This window comes from Pieris rapae, chromosome Z (assembly GCF_905147795.1).
Source record: "Pieris rapae chromosome Z, ilPieRapa1.1, whole genome shotgun sequence".
Lineage (NCBI taxonomy): Eukaryota > Metazoa > Arthropoda > Insecta > Lepidoptera > Pieridae > Pieris > Pieris rapae.
Window position 1 is genome coordinate 2,700,230 of NC_059534.1, and position 19,077 is coordinate 2,719,306.

Genomic DNA, 19,077 nt, shown 5'->3' on the forward strand with positions numbered 1-19,077 from the left:
TTGAGATAATCATTTTTCCATATATTTTTACATTATTGATATTTAATAACTGGGTGATCTCGTGAAAGTTGGGTAACTGTTGAGGATATTTCGCTTACTATAAAATCAAAAATGACATTTCTACAAATTAGTGTGTGATATTTTAAATTTTCATAAATTGACGTACTGACGAGCGTAACAGTTCTGATAAAATATACACTTTTGACAGACACACTCAATGTCAAATTTCGGAAAATATTCAAACAGGGATTTGACATTGAGTCGATGATATTTGGCGCGAATTTCATATTTAACAACACACAACGGACGAATGAAACAAACACAAATATTTATTTTTAATTTTTAAATAAAGTGTGTTGGATTATCAAAGTTGTATATCTCTGTCAGATTGTAGTAAATTAGAAAGTTTTATATATGTTTAATAGATATTCACTTCATTGTTGGTTTTTGGGATTGTGACATGTCAAAGTACTAAGCGTTTATTAACATGTATTTAAACTGAAGAGCTGAAATTGGATGACTAAATAAAAGAATTGTCATATTGTATGAGTTCTAATCTCAATAAAATATAATAAGACGTTGTGTATAAGCTGATGATATATCTATTTTTTGTTCACCCAACTAAATTACTATGTATACACGCACATGACTATACTATTTATTATATACAATTATAATTTATATTATAAAACTACGTACAATAGAAGTAAGGTTTTTGAACCTATATGATATGTACTAATTATTTTCAAAGACCAATGTTAGATCACGAGCGGGTCGCGGTCGGCAAAACGTCAAGTAAATTAAAAATAAATTCACTTAGGTTTCAGCATAGTAACAGAAAGTTTGTATGAACACAATAAACATTAAACTCATTTTAATGAAATTCCTCTTTGAACTCATGACTATAACATAAATAACACAATATAAATCTTAAAAACCAACCTTATCAACAAATCTTATGAATACCTAAAGACATAAAAAACGCAAGTATTTAATCTCCTAACATACAACTACAAAGCAATTGATGTGCACGCGCAGGTGCTAGCTATGCCATTTATTTTACTATACTCCTCGCTATTATTACCTAGCGATGACGCCCTGCTTATCAGGTGTTATCACCTAGCGAGCCTCGTTTTCAAACACCTCAGTCCCGCGTTCTCGCTCTAGCAAGGTGGACCGCATATCACTCGCGCGTTTTCGATTATAGCCCGAATTCTATCGAACATCAACAAAAACAGTAAGTAATATTGAATTAGATCTTCGGAATTTAAATATTGTTGCGCGTGTTATATGTCTGTTCGAATTATGAATCATATGCCAATGAATGAAGGTCGCTCATCCTTAAGCATATTTGTCCTCGTGCACTAAGTTTGGACGTAAATTGTGTAAATTTAAATGTGGTTAATAATCTACAGTATAATAGTTTCTGAATCTTTAAAGATGGGTGATATGAAAAAGGAACGATGTTTATTTAAAGTGTATTGTATCAATGTATGAAGTTCACTCCTTTAAGATAATCTTGGGATTCTCGTGATACAACGAAGAGTAATATTTTCCATCTAAGAAGTATTAAACCAAGCGATTGAAAAGGTATTGTATGCGCATGACCTTATATATTTCTATTTTATACAATAACTGCTATATTTTATATTAATATAGAGTAATATATATTAGCTTAAATGTATAAAATGCAGCTTTCTATGGTTGTTGAGAAGATATAAAATTAAGATATCATACTAAGTTAAAATGACAGAAAAAAGTTCTTATAAGGGAGAAAAAAGTATTTTGTTATGAGATAAGATTGTCCGTGGACCGTAATTTAAATTTCTATAAGGTGTCTAGACTCTTATTCATTATTATTCGACCTAACGAAAGGACATACTATGTTTCTTGTATAGCAAATTTTACGTATTATAGCAATGTAGTTATATAATAATATTAATTGTTTAAAGAAAATCACTTTTTTAACGGATAAAAGTTATCTATTATTGTAAACTTATAATTTAAAATTATGTTTAAATAATTATAAGTTTACAATAATACATAACTTTAATTCGTAAAAAAAGTGTTTTTCTTTAAGTAAATGTGTAAATGTTATGTTAATAAAAAATATATATATATTAATTGTTACTATTAACCACACTTAAATTATTTATATCACACAATGTATGGTAAAAAGCATTATTATACAATATCACTAGAGTACTTCAATATTATTTGATTAACTTAGCAGTGAAATTCCACATTACATACTTATCCCCCGTATTTGTTTCAGTATCTATATCATTATTAAGAAATTCTGCAAATATTGTTTAATAAATAAAAAATAAAAAATTAGATAGGTTCTTCAATACTTAATACATGAACCGTTTTAAATTCTTTATCATATGTTTTCATATACCTAGTTACAGCTATAGTTATGTACACAGTTAAGGCACAATTTTTGATGAATTAAATTTAACAATTGTAACTAGGTTAAACGTTAGTCGGTAGCTTCCATACTCCATAGTCTATATTAGTCTAATTAAAAAATGTAACATTTATTTTTCAGACGTGTAATAAAGATATTTGAGTATCATCATGGTATCATTTATTCCACGTCATTAAATTCAAACCTGTTGGCATCCCTACTCATCGGCAAAGAAGACAGAGGGTGTTGGCCGAGAGTATACGTATTACATAATATAAATACAAACTACTAATTGTTATATCGTAAACAAAATGAATCTACTACACCGCACACCTTGAATTCAAGTTATTTTAATCGAATTAAGTAATCATTATAATCAGCGGCATAGTTTCGAAGTATTTAACTATAAACTTTGGTTTTAAGATCGTTTCCCAATAACACGTTTACCTGAATGACTTTTTATATGACTATCTTTAATTATAGGGATGTTATGATCAGTTGAACAATTTAGCATTTATTTGATAGTTTAAGTTCATTTGTGACTCGTTTAATTTTGTAAATTACGTTGTATTATTAATAACATATACAAACAATTTACTAAAAAACTACAAAGTAAGTAAGTAAACATTACATAGTGCAATTAAGTGATTTTTGAAATATTGATTATTATCTATGATCTATCGTCATCGTGATCTATTTCCGGTTTCATGGGTCTTATTTACAATACCTAAGATTTCGAGGTTCTTAGCAAATCTTTCTTTTATTTATATTTTGAAATCTATATATATAAAAGAAAGTCGTGTTAGTTACACCACTTATAACTCAAGAACGGCAGAACAGATTTGGGTGAAAATTGGTATGGAGGTAGCTTAGAGCCAGGAGACGGACATAGGATACTTTTTATCCCGTTCGACAGCGTTCCCATGTGACTTAACATGAATTTCCAATATAAAAAAAACAAACTGCTTATTTATTGCCATTAAGGTGGAACAAAGTTCGCCGGGTCAGCTAGTTATATATATATGGCACTTTTAATCTAAGAATATAAAAAATACACAGTACCAAAATACGTCACATCGTCTATATGTCACCCGTATGTCGCATAAGTATCGGATTTTGACGTTCGGGTGTATCCAGTCCGAGAGAGATAGAGAGAGATGCTGTGCTTTTAAATGCCTTCGAGTCAAACAGAGAAGGCTAACCTAAAAATGAATTGTAGTGCTCCACTAAAAAAAATATTTCTGTCTTATCCTACGTCTAATAGTAAAATACATCTGGCCAGCTCCATGAGAAGAAATTTTGTCGATTTAATCATATAAAAAGCCTTGAAACCTTTCAAACTGTGAACCCTCGCCCTTTGACGGTAATGTAGACGCATCAAATATCGGTGTCATTTCAAATAGTATCTTATCGCCTTCGAATAAGGTTTAATTTTTCTCGGCCTATTAAAAATAATACTATAAACGCGATAGTTTTTTTCAACTAAAATTGGTTTAAAAAGGTTTCAAATAGGAGCTCAGACTCGGCATGAGATCTTTATATACAAATTCAATTGGCGTATAATGTATTACATCTCAATAGTAGCAAACGAAGTACATGACTGTTGTTAAAATTAAGACGCGCCGATAGCGTCTTATCTTAGACATTTAGCTTAAGATTTAGATATCTACTCTGATAAGGTCTCGCATAATTATTCATACAAATCAAGCTGTGTAAAGTGTCTGAATATAAAATGAGAATAAAACTATAAATAATAAAAAATCCTGAACTCTTAAAAGGCGTAAAATCAAGTAATTTAGTTTTGTTTTATTCCAAATAGAGGAGTGTGGCTAAGTGAGAGGCTAGACGTGGCTAGACCTAGTGGCTTCAGGATTTCGATTCCCGGCTTTGCACCAATGTATTTTCTATGTGTGCATTTAACATTCGCTCGAACGGTGAAGGTAAAAATCGTGAGGAAACCGACTTACCTTAGACACAAAAAGTCGACGTGTGTCAGGCACAGGAGGCTGATCACCTACTTGCCTATTAGATCATGAAACAGACACAGAAATCTGAGGCCCAGACCTAAAAAGGTTGTAGTGCGACTGATTTTTTTAATTCCAAATACGCGTTGTTACTTTCTCGTTAATTTCTGCTGGGCAGTTGTTACTTTTTTTTACAGAACAGGGGCAATCGGTCAGGAGGCTTACCTGATGTTAAGTGATACCGCCGCCCATGCCAGACGGCTCGCGAGTGCGTTGTCGGCCTTTTAAGAATTGGTACGCTCTTTTCTTGAAGGACCCTAAGTCGAATTGTTACTACTTGTTATGTTTAAGACATACTTGGTTACATTATCCAAAGTAGTTTCTTTATTCAAATTAATATTAATTAGGATTAAAGATATTTTTAGATTGTAAATATATGGCAAATGAAATAAATCAAACATATTTTCTAACTGACGATAACTATGTTAGTGTGAAAAAAATGTGCGAAAACGTGAAATTGTATAGTTAACGTAGAAGAGTAGTTACTGTTCATAAACTTGAATAACTCTTCGCAGACGTTTCGTATGGACATTACTGTATTGACGTTTAGAAATACTTGACAAAACTATTATAAAGTTGGTGCCAAGTTCTGAATGTAATAGGAATGTTTATGTAATTCATATAGATTATTATATTGAGTAGTGTAGTAGAGTTCTAGTGTTCAAAACCCAGCTTGCACTAATGGATTTTTGTTTCTGTACGAATATAAACTCGCTCGTACACTGGAGGAAAACATCGCGAGAAAACCCTTAGCCGACTTGTAAAAAATAACACGAATCAAATAACGTGGTCTGGGCTTAGATCAAGGGTCGCATTAGTCATTTTTAATAATAAATTGTAGTTGAATAACTAATATATTTGTATTAACACATAGAATGCTTAAACAATGCATACAAAGTGATAGCTGGAAACCAAAACTTTTTATGGCAAATTTTGAATAAGTAAATATGTATATTATTATTTATATAAAAAAAAACATTTTTCAGATCCGAGTAGTGGGAACACATTGGGTGCTGAAAACTCGGATCCGGGAGCTAGGGATGGCAATGGATTAAAAAATTGAACGGGACGCTCGCACGGATCCGAGTGGGCGGCACCGCTATTATGACCCCGCTCCACTCGGACCCGAGAAAAGAGCACTTAATGTGTTAAGTAACAATCTCTTGGCTGATTTAATATTCCCTTACTGTCTTTCCGATCACTGTTGAATATCGTTGTACCAGTCGCAAAACTGATTGCTCTAATGAATAGCTAATTTTTACGGAACTGATTTTAAACATTTTAGCAACAATAATTAAAGAATAAAACTATTGATTACTTATAAAATTTCTTAAATTCTTTATTTAGATGATCGCAAATGTTTAATGAGCAGTAATGTTATACCATAACATTTGCTGATATATGATAATATGCTTAATATTGGTTATATACGCTTCATATTGCATAGTGTATACTAAGCGTACGACCACCCAGGCTCCAGATAAACCACTCCTTATATGGAAATCGTACTCGTTTTTACAACCAACTCCCAAGTGAAACTTCTCTAGCCTCAATCTAATTCACCAAATTTTTATATTGGAATACGAAAATATATTTCAAAGCCAATTAATCCCAAAATTAAGCATCACCTACTGTATGTATTAAATCAAATTCGCAATACCTATACGATTTTTTCCCATGTATTCCTTACAAAAGAATGTCAAATGATGAGTTTGTAAGTTTTGACAAAGCCCACAAACTATTTCCATTCAAAGGTTACGAGTTTCCTTTCAATAGTTTTTGTTTGTTTTCTTTACTTAGAAGTTGTATCAATCGTAACCTTGGCGGCGAAACAGCCTCCATTAAGGTTAAATACAACTAAAGAATTCGATACGATAGCGTTGTTGATGTACAGTTTATTGCTCCGTTAACATCAAATAGTTTATTGGTTAACGAAGATAACGAGAAATGTATGATAAACAATATAGGATTTTCAATTTTCTATTCTATCGTTATTCAGCCGAAGACTTTATTCACGCCTCAGAGGTTTTGTTATTACCGATGAGCCTATAATATGCGACTTCTTTTTCCTTTCGTTTTGACAAATGACATTTATCTTCATTAAACAAATAGAAAACACGAATTTTCTTTTGTAAATTGTTATTCGATGTTCTTTAGTATGTTTTTCTTCTGTGACCTAGATAATTTTACGAATTAGTTTCAAATAGGTATATATATATATATATATATACAGCTTTATATACTCCATTTATATTATATCTAGCTTGGCTTTATTATTAAGTGCCTTATTAATGGCATTAATTTGATTTAGCGTTGCTATAATCGATACAAGAATAAATTCTAAATGGATTTTGACCTGAGATGGCATCCGTTTTTTCGATCATTTTTATAGTATAAATATGTAGGTGATCGGCCTTCTGTGTCTGACACATGTCATAGATTTTGCGTTTGAGACATGTCAGTTTCGTTACAATGTTTCATTTCCCCGTAGGTGGAACTGATTGCGCATATGGAAAAAATTCCATTGGTTGATTCAAACTCGGTCAGCATATGTTTGAGGGTCGCACGCATAAGCCACTAGGCCCGAGGCTCGAGGTTTTTATTATATTAATTAATAAGAAATTAGTACATTTTGTTAAAATTATATAAACGAACGGACCCGACAGACGTTGTTGTGAACACACGACTGCGACTCAGCCGTTTAGGTGAAATTGAATAGAAAGACACATATGTTCATAAATGAAAACATACAAATAATTATACATCTTTAATTTTCAGTATGACACCATTTCTAGTCTAACCTTCAATACACATAAAGTCAAAATAACTTTTACAAAATCATAGTAACAATGTTTAAAATATATATTTTGGTGATATGTATAACTTGTACGAGTAATTATTCAAACACATGACTATAAACGAATGAAACGCGAGACAACAATACTTTATACTTTATTTATTTTTCTTTCGACGCGGAAAATATGTTCAATTATAGTATTATAATAGTAATAAGCGCCATTCAAATAACAATGGAATTGCATTTGTGAGAATTATAAAGAGGAAGTATGAAGAGTAATTATAAATAACTATTCGTTTGGTTCACAATCACCCGGTTTTAACTGGTTTAATGCAACTTGCCGCGTCTTAATAACTCCTGTTTATCCCTTACATTAGAACAATACATTATGTCATACAACTAAATCTTTAGCTCAGGTACTACAGAACAGAAATTTAAAACTTTATTACAGATTGTAAAAAGTATTTAAAGTAAATGAGAAAGTGTACTGGATCCCAAATTGGGATCCCCTGCGTTGTGGGTTTTTAATCTCTTCCATTTGACATACTATTTATATTTTAGGTACTACACGGAGTAAACACTTCATAAGACTTATAAAACACATACACAACAGAAGCATAAATAAGATTAATGAGTATTACGATTGTGGTGAGTTCAGAGTGAAGGACGCTTCATACATAGAAATTTTAGAATAGAATTCAATTACAACACACATTATTTATTTATTCCTTTTCCAGACAGCTTAATATTAGTCTCACGCATGCCTTTGAATAAATTAGTTAATCAATACACGATAAATGTATTTTCCGTTTTGTGCGTGAAGACGTCCCATGAAATTTCAAACTAAATTCCTTTTTTAAACTGAACAATAAAAACATATGAAAATTTTACATTATCTTTTTTTATATAGAACAGGGAGCAAACGGGTAGGAGGCTCACCTGATGTTAGTGATACCGCTGCCCATGGACACTCTCAATGCTAGAGGGCTCGCGAGTTATTGCAACGCATAAATTGGTTGAGTTTTCGGTGTTAGCGTCGCTCGAGTATTTTTCTACTTTATTATATTATAATTTTACTACTACTTCTACTATTTTTCCATCACAAATGAACGTTGCCTTTTGTAGTTGGAAGAATAGTTGTTAGCTTGAAACTGACAGCCATCAGGTCGTGAAGATAATATTTTATAAAATATGCTGATAAACCAGAGTCTTGTTGGAGAATAGCGGGCAGTGGATACATGTGATATTGTATTACTATTTTCTAGTCCAATAATAAATTAATAATATATTACGGCAATATTTAATCCAAAAATGTATCGTAGATGTTTCACTCATTATGTATTGTAGATCTGGGAAAACATATATGATAAGTAACTGAAAAGCGGCAACTTCATATTTTTCGGTATTCAAACGATTAAAATAATTTCTCTTGAGATGTGTAAATTATAGTAACCATGGAAACAAACACGACACCACAGTCGACTTTTTTAAGGCAGGATTTTAGCTGTCGTCAAAAAGGTGCCAATTAAATAAGAACTGTGTACCATTATAATAAAGTTCATATTTGCTACAAAAATGAATCATCAATTTAGAATAGGCACATGAGGTACGCGGAAATGTAAGTATCATTAACACTGACAACATTATGTTAACACATGGAAACCATTTCATACTTTTTGACATCCCATAATTATCTGGCAATACAGTCAACCCGAAAACAACATATCTAAATATTTAAATAAAATAATAATGTGATATAATGGAAGGTTGTGCCGTAGCGATTTTTTTATTTATATATACATTCTAAAACAATGTGTATGCTTAAAAATACAAGAAAATATGATATCACAAATTTAACACACTTACACATACACATACACATCAATTACATTAGAACTTAAGCAATATATCAAAAGAAAAAACTAAAGTAAGGACCACAAAATAAACAAAAATAAAAAATAATAAAACAAAAACAAATTATTAATAATAACTAAAACTAAAAAATAACAGTAATAAACAAACAAAATTAAAACTTAAACCACATTAAGATTTAAGAGCCTGCAAAACAAAGTTATGGTATGTTGGTAGACTTGTAAAACACATCAATATTTTCATCAATGTTTGTAATAAAGTTGTAAGAGCGAGATAGCCTATTCACATTTCAAAGAAAGGAAAATTTTAATTATTTTATATTAAATAATTGTTAATTGTGTACTACATATTTTATAATATAAAAAATAATACAAAATAATGCATTGCCAGCAGTAATTACTAAATCACAAGAACATAAACTTATGGAGGAAGTAAACGTATTGTGCCTCTAACCTATTAGATCCTCGACAAGTGAAATCACTGGCTATCTGGGACGAAGGCCCGAACGTGGTTTTTTTATGACTTTAATATGTGTATCATATAGAAGTTATTCAAATCAAAATCAAAATTCGTTTATTCAGTTTAGAAGCATTATTCGCGAGAGAGCAAGACTATGCCATCCGTTCTCAAAACTACCAGGAGGCCTTGTTCTGAGAAGGACGGGCAAGAAACTCAGCAAGTTTTACCCTCCTATTGTTTATTGAAACCTGAACATTATAATGGCATCAAATATATACAGATTTCTTAACCTACAGTAATAATAAAAATAATTGAAATAATACAAGCACTGCTACACTAAACTACTGCCGCAGGGATCAAAAATTTTTTTTTTTAATTTTACTTATTTTAATTATGTGTATTACATTATTCCGTATATAGTAATTTACAAACAAAGACACATTGTTACATTGATGTGATTACTGCTTCTCTTTTTTGAAAATTCGCTGGCAAAATCATAACTTATATGCATCCATTTACTCAAAGTAAAATTTAATAGATAGTGCATTACACAAGGTACAGCAATGAGGAATAAGGATGCACTTTGTATCGGAAGTTGAGTTTAAAGTGGTGAATTTAATTTACTCACGACGTAGGTTTCAATTTGCTTACATTATTAACACTGTATAGCTTTCGAAAACTTTTTTCACCCTTTTGCGCCTATATTTAATAATATAAAGACTATATTTATTTATATATTTAGTAAGCTAACATAAATTATATTTAATTACAAACAAATACACTGAAAATATAGCCAAAGATGGAATACATGATACATTTTACTAGAAAAAGATTTAGAAAAGGGAACAAGCAAACAAAAAGTGTTTAAAACATTTAACTAATTGTGATTTAATTTATGTAACTAAGCCTAAATTAGTTTGTGTTGTGTGATAATGTAAAAGTGTGGGTATGAACGTGATGGTGTGTATGTGTAAGAATAGCTATAAAATATTATGCTCCTTCAAGAAAAGAGTATACTGATTCTTTTAAAGGCCGGCAGCGCGTTTGCAAGCCTTCTGCAGTGCAAGTATCCATGGCCGGCGGAGTCACTTAACATCAGGTGAGCCTCATGCTCGTCTGCCTCCTGTAACATAAAAAAAATCTGAGCTATTTACTAGCAAATAACACTAGTATTCATACCCCTTCTTTATGCAATACAAGACAAATCCAACTATTTAGAGTTCCTCGGTCTAATAGAAACTATTTACATAACTCAGTCATGTTATATTTTCAGTTTATAAAAAAGTTACAATTACTGTATATGTTCAATGTAACTAAAATATTTAAAATATAATATAAGAAACTCAGGTAGCTTTCATTAATGATGGGTTTGTTAATTTTTTTTTATAAATATGTAATGATTCTTCATATTGGAAGTTATTATAAATATACATATGTTTTAATTTTTATTTTTGTATAATTCAGTTATAAACTGTGTTTGAATGTGTATTCTTTTTTTGGCTTCTGTGTTAAATGTTATTGTTTGTTTATTGTTTAATAAATTAAGTGAGGGACAGCGGTGAATCCCAAAAGAACAAAATGTATTTAAATGCTTTAATTAAATTTTGCAATAATTGATAACTTAACTAAATATGACAATTAAGTCGTCCCGATATCGGTGCACGACAATCATCTATATATTACACTTAATACTACTTGAAGTTTGACCGGTCTAATGTTAGGTATCCGATCAAAAGCCTCTTATTTTAAACTTATTCCTAATTGAGAATTGACCGATCGATGTGAGGTGTCCGATCAAAGCTCCTGGTGTATGTTGTCTCCTTTTATTAACGGTATTAGTTATGTAGTGTGGGGCAAAGGGAGTGTAATGGATATGTAACTTTTCCATTGATGACCAACTATTTGCTATTGATGTCTATAGCAAAAGTTGGGGCTCGAAGTTATTACACAGACATGTCTTATTATTCGTTATTGAAATCGGTTTCGACGATGTACTTCAGCGAAATCGGAATACAAAGTAATCGTTATGTGGGAATGTTTTAATTTTAATTATTATGTTTGATGTGTCATATGTATCCGCAGTTGCTTTCATTGTAATTCCATTTTGTATATTGTTTAACTTCGTGAGAACGATTGAATTTAATTGGACACCTCGTTGATTTTGTTCAATGATGAGTTATCGATTCGAGGAAAATAATTATTTCGACACCGCTTCCCTTGATTCGATCGCCGATGGTGGGTGCAGTTATTTATAGTGATAGGCGTTGTGAAACATGATTTGTCTATTTCTAATAAGAGAAAAAATATAATTTCGTAGATACAGTCCTTTTTGGTCTTCATCTGATGATGTAGTTTCTGCTCGCAGATGTGTCACCTATTGATCTTCAGATATTCTGTCTCTATGTACATAAATTCTTTAGAATACAGGACACAATCGACAAAGTTGGAATATTGCGTAAGGTAATAGGAAAGCTATGGACAACTATTTTCTTGTCTATATTATGTGAACATAAGCTAATTATATCATAAAAGTTTTTTATCTTTATCGCACATATGGTTGGATCTGTGCTATACTGATTTTTGAATTTTCTTATCATTGTTTTAAATCGTTAATATTTAATAAAGAATGGTGCAATAATGAAAATATATTTTCAAAAGTAAAATAACTTTATTTAGTTTATAATTAATATAGTCGTTTGGCTTTTGAAACGTTATTAGTAAAGCTTTAAACAATTGTTTTAACTTTGACTTTAACCGTTCGGTAGTCCATATATAGTTTAGTTAATTTTTCTTGCAATTTACACCGTATATGTATATATGTAAGCCCCGAGGCTCAGTCTGCTGTTCTAAAAATCCTATCTAATTTGCATATTGTGCAATTGTATAATTCTTTAGGGAAGTTTCGCCTTCCATTGTATCTTATGAAATTTATTTTAAATAATCTAATCGAGACGTCTGTTGTGATCTCTCAGCTCGATGCGAGAGACCCTTCGTTAACTGGCCACACTTGGAGCTTTGATTCCCCGGTTTTTCCTAGGATGGAAAATTTTAATGGTAACAACCAATCCTTAAGAAATGTGTTACATGAGCATTTCGACGATGGCGGCACCTTTAGTCGTCGATTTCTGGATGCGCCGTGTGTGGTCCGCTGTCCTCGGTTCTTATGAATCGTCGATTAAACTTAAAGGTCTATTAGTCCGTGTACTCTACGTAGTCGATCTACGGAGTAAATTATTTCGTACGCGCACTGCGCCAACGATCCTACCGACTGCGCCATTTAAGTGAGGGCCAGCGGTGAATCCCAAAAAAAACAACAAAATGTATTGAAATTCTTTATTTAAATTTTTACAATAATTGATAACTTAACTAAATATGACAATTATGTCGGCCCGATATTGTACACGACAATTATCTACATTATTCTTAATACTAATGGATGCTAGGTATTCGATCAAAAGCCTCTTGTTTTAAACTTATTCCTAATTGAGAATTGACCGGCCCGATGTTAGGAGTCCGATTGTTATAGATTAGAATAGAACAGAGATTATTATTATATTTTATTCAGGTGTTGTATTTTATAAGGGTACCGGTATTAGTTATACGGGGCAAAGGGAGTGCAATGGAAACTTAAGAGAAAATAAATAAAAAACAAAAAAATGGCGTAATTGTAATAATATGTAAATTATTACGATTCAATCAATAATATAACCGCCCAAGTATATCTTCCGAATTTTGATATTACATTATAGCGTAGATGAAAAGGTGTTTCTTGTTCCATTAAATAACCATTTTGATGATAGGCAATGTTTTGTAAGTTTCAATTAACAACCAGCCTACGACATGTACAAATATTTGTTGCACTTGTTTATGATAAAAGAGTAAAAAATAAACTTTGAGTAAAAAGCTCATAACGGAGCACTGTTTAAGCTCTAGAATTATGAGAATGAAATGTCAAAAGATAATTAAAAGTTAAGTAAGCAGCTTGTGACATGGTGATTGCGAAATAAATAAACATGACCGAAGTCGTGAAAATTGCATTATATATTTTGATAAGGTCACTTTAAATTTTGTATAAATTTCATACGAGGCTTTAAATACAATTTGGTATTTTATTATCTATGTATGTATATTATTTTATAAATCTGATTGATGTAACCCTTGTATTTTTAAATATTTGTGATTAATTATGCAATAAATAAAATAACATTAATATAAAATTTTAAAACTGCAGCTGTACTTACTGACATATTTTTTTGTTTACACTAAAATTGCTGCAAATATCGCGTAGAAATACACTACTTACCTCACACAAAATACGGTAGTTACTTCTTCATACTTATTCGTTACATCTTCGTAACAATATAATTATCTAAATAACTATCTAAATTTGTAGGTACATAACCTAGAGATTATAGACCACTTACAACCAATAATAGTTGGTAAGTAAGCTTAAAATGTTCTGAAATCGAGAAATGGACCTGCCTAATTCCTAACTTTATATTATATACGAGACTGAAAATATATACATATTGTAATATATTATTAACCGAAGCTCACAGTTGCAATAGTAGTTCATAAGCTGTAGGTTTATATATTATGTATACAGGACGCCGCATTTGATATTCCTGCTTGTCCTGTTTTAGATATATGCAAGACTGACCAATCCTGGCCACTCAATAATAATCATCAGATGGAAGTTATATGTAGAATATATATGATACCCATCAAACGTCACACCACAATAACCACAAGTCATTAGCCGCACATAGAAACGTTCATTAAAATTGAACAGTTACTTTAGGCATTCAGAATTTAAATATATTAAGACCGATTTAGAAAATTAAGTGGTTGCATAACAGACATTTATTGAACGGGCATTAAATTTTGAGTTGCGAGCGTAATTTAGAATTCATTACTTACACTATTAACTTTTACTGATACTATTGTTATTTTTTTATTCTAATATATATAGATTCTTTGTCTATTTTTGCGACTAAGGCGCAAACCAGCTGCTATTAATTGCTTCTTTCATTAAATTAATTATTAATGAATTACAGCCACTACACACACATACGACAAAACGTACCTTGTTCCAAAAAAAGAGTATGTCTACTTATGTACACGCGTCAGAAGTCATACTGTTCATATTTTGGGTCTTGTAGTATTTCTTTTACCGTTCGAGCGTATGTTAAATCTTAACTACGTACGTCTTAAATTTAATAACTGACTAACTGAGTACTGCTGTAATTATAAACGCCTGAAACTATGAATTTATACTAAGAACGTTTTTCCATTAGAAGTTTTTATTAAGACACAGGTTTGGCTTTTCAAGACCTGGGAACAAGTTCTTTATAATTAGACTGAGCGAAGACTGCAGACTAACTTAATTTAAAAGGCAAGTCGACATGGGAATCAGTATTTCATCTTTGTTTGAGGAAACGCAAGCTTGCAAAGCGGTAATATAAGAATACATTACATTAATTAATAACAGTCTCAAAGAAGTTACACGACGTCTGAATCATGTATAACTTAGAATACATTTACCCGAACTTAAAACTTCTGGGCTTTTATCAGATATTAAAGGTTGTCTTATTTAAATATTTAGAAGCTCACCGCTATACTGGCGTATGAGAATTCCTTTCAACAATTATTTTTCTGATTTCTATAAAATGTTATGTTATACATTCTACATGCAAGTGATTATGGCACAGCTATGGTTCAAACTCACGAGCTACGGGTTCAGAGTCGCACGCTATTGCCAGGTGGGCAACCTTGCTCTTCACCTACTTAAATATTAATGAAACAGTGTTCATTTAATACGAGGATAAATAACAACTTCAAACAAAATCGTATAACGAATTTAGCAGTAATTTATGATTGTGATATGTATAGAATTGGAATACTTTGTATATTCCGTAGATAATGCAGTGATATATTTAACAAAAATATATTTACTGTCTTCCAGTGATTTTAATTAACTGTACGTAGGTCCAATTACCAAGCGTCGATTTTCCGAAACGTTGCACCAGTGTCCTCTCGCTCGCTTGTTAGCTGCATTTCGCATGAACAGTTATGCTACTATGGACATTAATTAAATTCTACTGTCCAATAACGTTATCAGTTATTACAAAAGTCTTTGTCATTTAATGATCTGAATAAATATACAGACTCCATGTGGTTTTCATTCACGTTATAGAACGTAAGCCAAGTAGTTAAAACATGCAAAACTCAATCCGGGACTGCGCGAGACGTTGAGTATTCAAATCCGTTAGTGTACCAATGAATTATTCTTTCTTAAATCAAATATTGTTTGCGTTGAATTGTATTGACCAAAGCACAGAGTAAAAATCCGGAGTAAGAAACTCGGGGAAAATTATGGCGTCGTTACATCACAACTCTGGGTCCAAAATAAATGCTAAATAATTTCAATGTAATTTCTTAAATCTATTCAATTCACGAACCACGGCAAATGCAAAAGCCGTTAAAGTTAATTGCGTTCCCGTTTCAGTTTCACAATGCGATATTTTAACATCTGGATTATAATAAGGGATTTAAATGAATAAAGTATAGCAAGTATCTGTGTTATAGTACAGACCCTGAAATCAAGGTACAAACACACATCAACACAGGAAACAGACACAATTTAATTCAGGTTAATCTTACAGCTTAATTATATCCATATTATAAAATAAAACACATTACATTTATAAACATTATACAAGAAACAAAACATAAATAGGTACAATGATACACAAAAATATACCAAAATTTCACCTTTCAAACGACAATTAATACTTAATATAAAAAAAACTTAATCCTTACTGCTAAATAAAATGTGGTAAAAAAAAAATATATATTTCTTCACCTTCTAAGGTGAAAATATCAGAACCTTCTTAATTTGCGTTATAATTAGCTAAAACCCGCTGAATTTCGCAGATAATTCGTGGTCGTACGAGATACATGGAATTATTGTGAATATCTTGCTGTATACGGTGGCGGGATTCTTCGATAAATTAATGACAGCAAATGTATATTGCTCAATTGGTACTTGCTTTAACGGAATCTTATATAATAGGAATATTGTGTAAAAAAACTGATTAAAAAAATAAATTTTAGCCTTACTTAGAAAATATCGACGAAGGATTTTATTTTGTTCCATTCTCAATTGTCTGTGAGGTATTTTCTGCCACTGTAATTTACTCAATAAAAGTGCCGTGGATAAATTAACCGATTTTGTAATATAGTAAATTAGATAAGTATTGTTACTTTAAAGAATAGTTTAACTTGTTGAAAAATGTACACACTGATTATTATTCCTTTTTATTATTAGATATTTAATTTATTTGTTCATAATCTTAAATAGAAAAGAACTTGGTATGGTGGAAACACAAACTGAACATAGTTTTTCTATCCACCAGGACGTCAAACATATTTAAATAATTAACGCATATACTAAGGCTAGTGACATAATATATACTATGACATTATAACCATTAAATCATTTAAATTTACACGTAAAACGTCGTAAATCTATTGAAACCTGGCGCTCCATAGCCGACGGAAGAAACCTGTTCTTGACGAGAATTCATTCGAATACTGACTGTTTTCCTATATTTATTAGAATTAAATGACTATAATGTCTTTTAGCTTAATTTTTGTTATGCATAATTAATAAAAAAAAAATGATTTATGTAATATTTTTTTTGATATATTTAAAAAGTATCGATTTCAGTTTTAAATAGTGAAGTTTATTAATCTTTGATTTCATAATAATAATTTCAATGGAATGGTAATTTGCTTATTATAAAAAAATATACAAATACATATAAACATTTCAGAAACAAAGATTGTAGCGTCGCTGTTTGTGTTTTAAAATAGGTTAATAATGGCTAGGTTCTTTAATACTGATTTTACTATTTATAACATAATAATAGATTGGTAAGTCTATTAAATGTTTATTTAAATTATTAGAAAACTGTATTAAAGCTGAAATCCCCTCCCCGAAAGAAATCTAAAAATACGAAAAGTGATATTTATTTGAAGATTTTGGAAGCCACATTTGAAACGAAATTTAAATATTCAATACATAACCGGTAAATAATAAATTCTATTTAGTAACTAAATCATATTATTATATAATTTAAATTCGTTTTTTCCTTCCCAACAAGGACATTTCTATTGACAAATTCAATTGATTCACTCGTTCTAGAATCTCATTACAATATTCAACATGGTCAACAAAATGGAAATTTTATGTTTTTTGTAATCGTTTTTCCCGTCTTTTGGATCATGCGCGACGCAACAGATGTGAGGGGTCCTCCTCCCATGGTTGGGCTTCAAACGTAACCAATATATCGCTTTACCGCTGTAATTTAAGTTAATTAAATTGCGTTACAGAATATGTTTGTGTACTATTTTATGATGAAATTCTTGACATAATAATGCTATTAATAATTAAAATGTTATCTACCATACTAACTCATATTTGCATAAAATAAATCGTTTCAATGCAACAAACTGAAAAATATAAATATTAACCAGCGCGATTTCAGTTTACAGCGCTTTTATGACGTTTTCAGCGCTGCGTAATAGAGAATCTGCGGACTGGTAGCAATTGCTGTTCCAAGCTTTATCAGACGCGTTTCGTTTGTCGAGCTGAGTAGACGTGTGCTAGCGTTACTCAAAGTTGACGAGTCGTAATCGCGTTGTTAAAGATACCTACTTCTTCGGTAAGAATATTTTTTTTTCCTTATTCATCGGCGGGCCTTATTTTCCGCAGACAACTAAACTTTTAAATTGATTTCTTTGCTAAACTTTTCGGAGTTTATTCTGTAATTTATTGTTTTATTTTGACAAAGTGTTTTTTGTACTTAAATTATTATTTATGAAGCTTTAGTGACAGACATCCGTATTATTTTGAGATTTATGATTTTACTTAAAAGTGGTAGTGCGTGGTCTATCAGGGAGCTTTTACGGAACAGTATTTTCATTTGAATAACTAAAAATAAATAGTAATTAAATTTTCGTTATAGAATTATTAATATTTTATCTTCATACATTCATATATTAAAACTTCAAAAATTTCTTTAGTTTTTACCAAAAATTCTGAAATTTACCAAAATTATTTATGACAAGCGTATATTAGTGAAATTCTGCTTACACCGGTTGCTAAAGGAATTGGCATGTTGCTTAATGGAATACGCATTCATTAACAACAAGTAACATTTAACTATTGTTTTATTAATATTCATTCAAAAACTTCAGTTATTTGAAGCGAATGTTTAAATTTTACTTAAGCAAAGCGTCAAAAGGCTGCCTCTTGACCCCACTTAACTGTGTGTCGTAGCACGTAGAACGAGCGAGCTCTACGAACTTGCTACGAACACGTTCTGTAGCAGTGACATGTCGCGTAGACATCTACAAAAGCAATAAAGTAATATAAGGAAATACATAACTGCTGAAAAATGCCGTAAAACTAGTGTTTTTCAAACATGTAATGAACGCTTCTTGTCAAC

The 19,077-nt window shown here is 31.0% G+C and overlaps 1 protein-coding gene across 1 annotated transcript in view; it reads left to right on the forward strand.

Moving 5' to 3' along the window:
- Positions 1 to 1,156: 1,156 nt before the first annotated feature.
- Positions 1,157 to 19,077, forward strand: part of LOC111003341 (adenylate cyclase type 6) — a 133,078-nt gene continuing 115,157 nt past the window's right edge. Inside the window, exon 1 of the mRNA XM_022273785.2 lies at positions 1,157 to 1,237. The gene's annotated coding sequence lies outside the window, so the exon portion shown is untranslated. The remainder of the gene's footprint in view (positions 1,238 to 19,077) is intronic.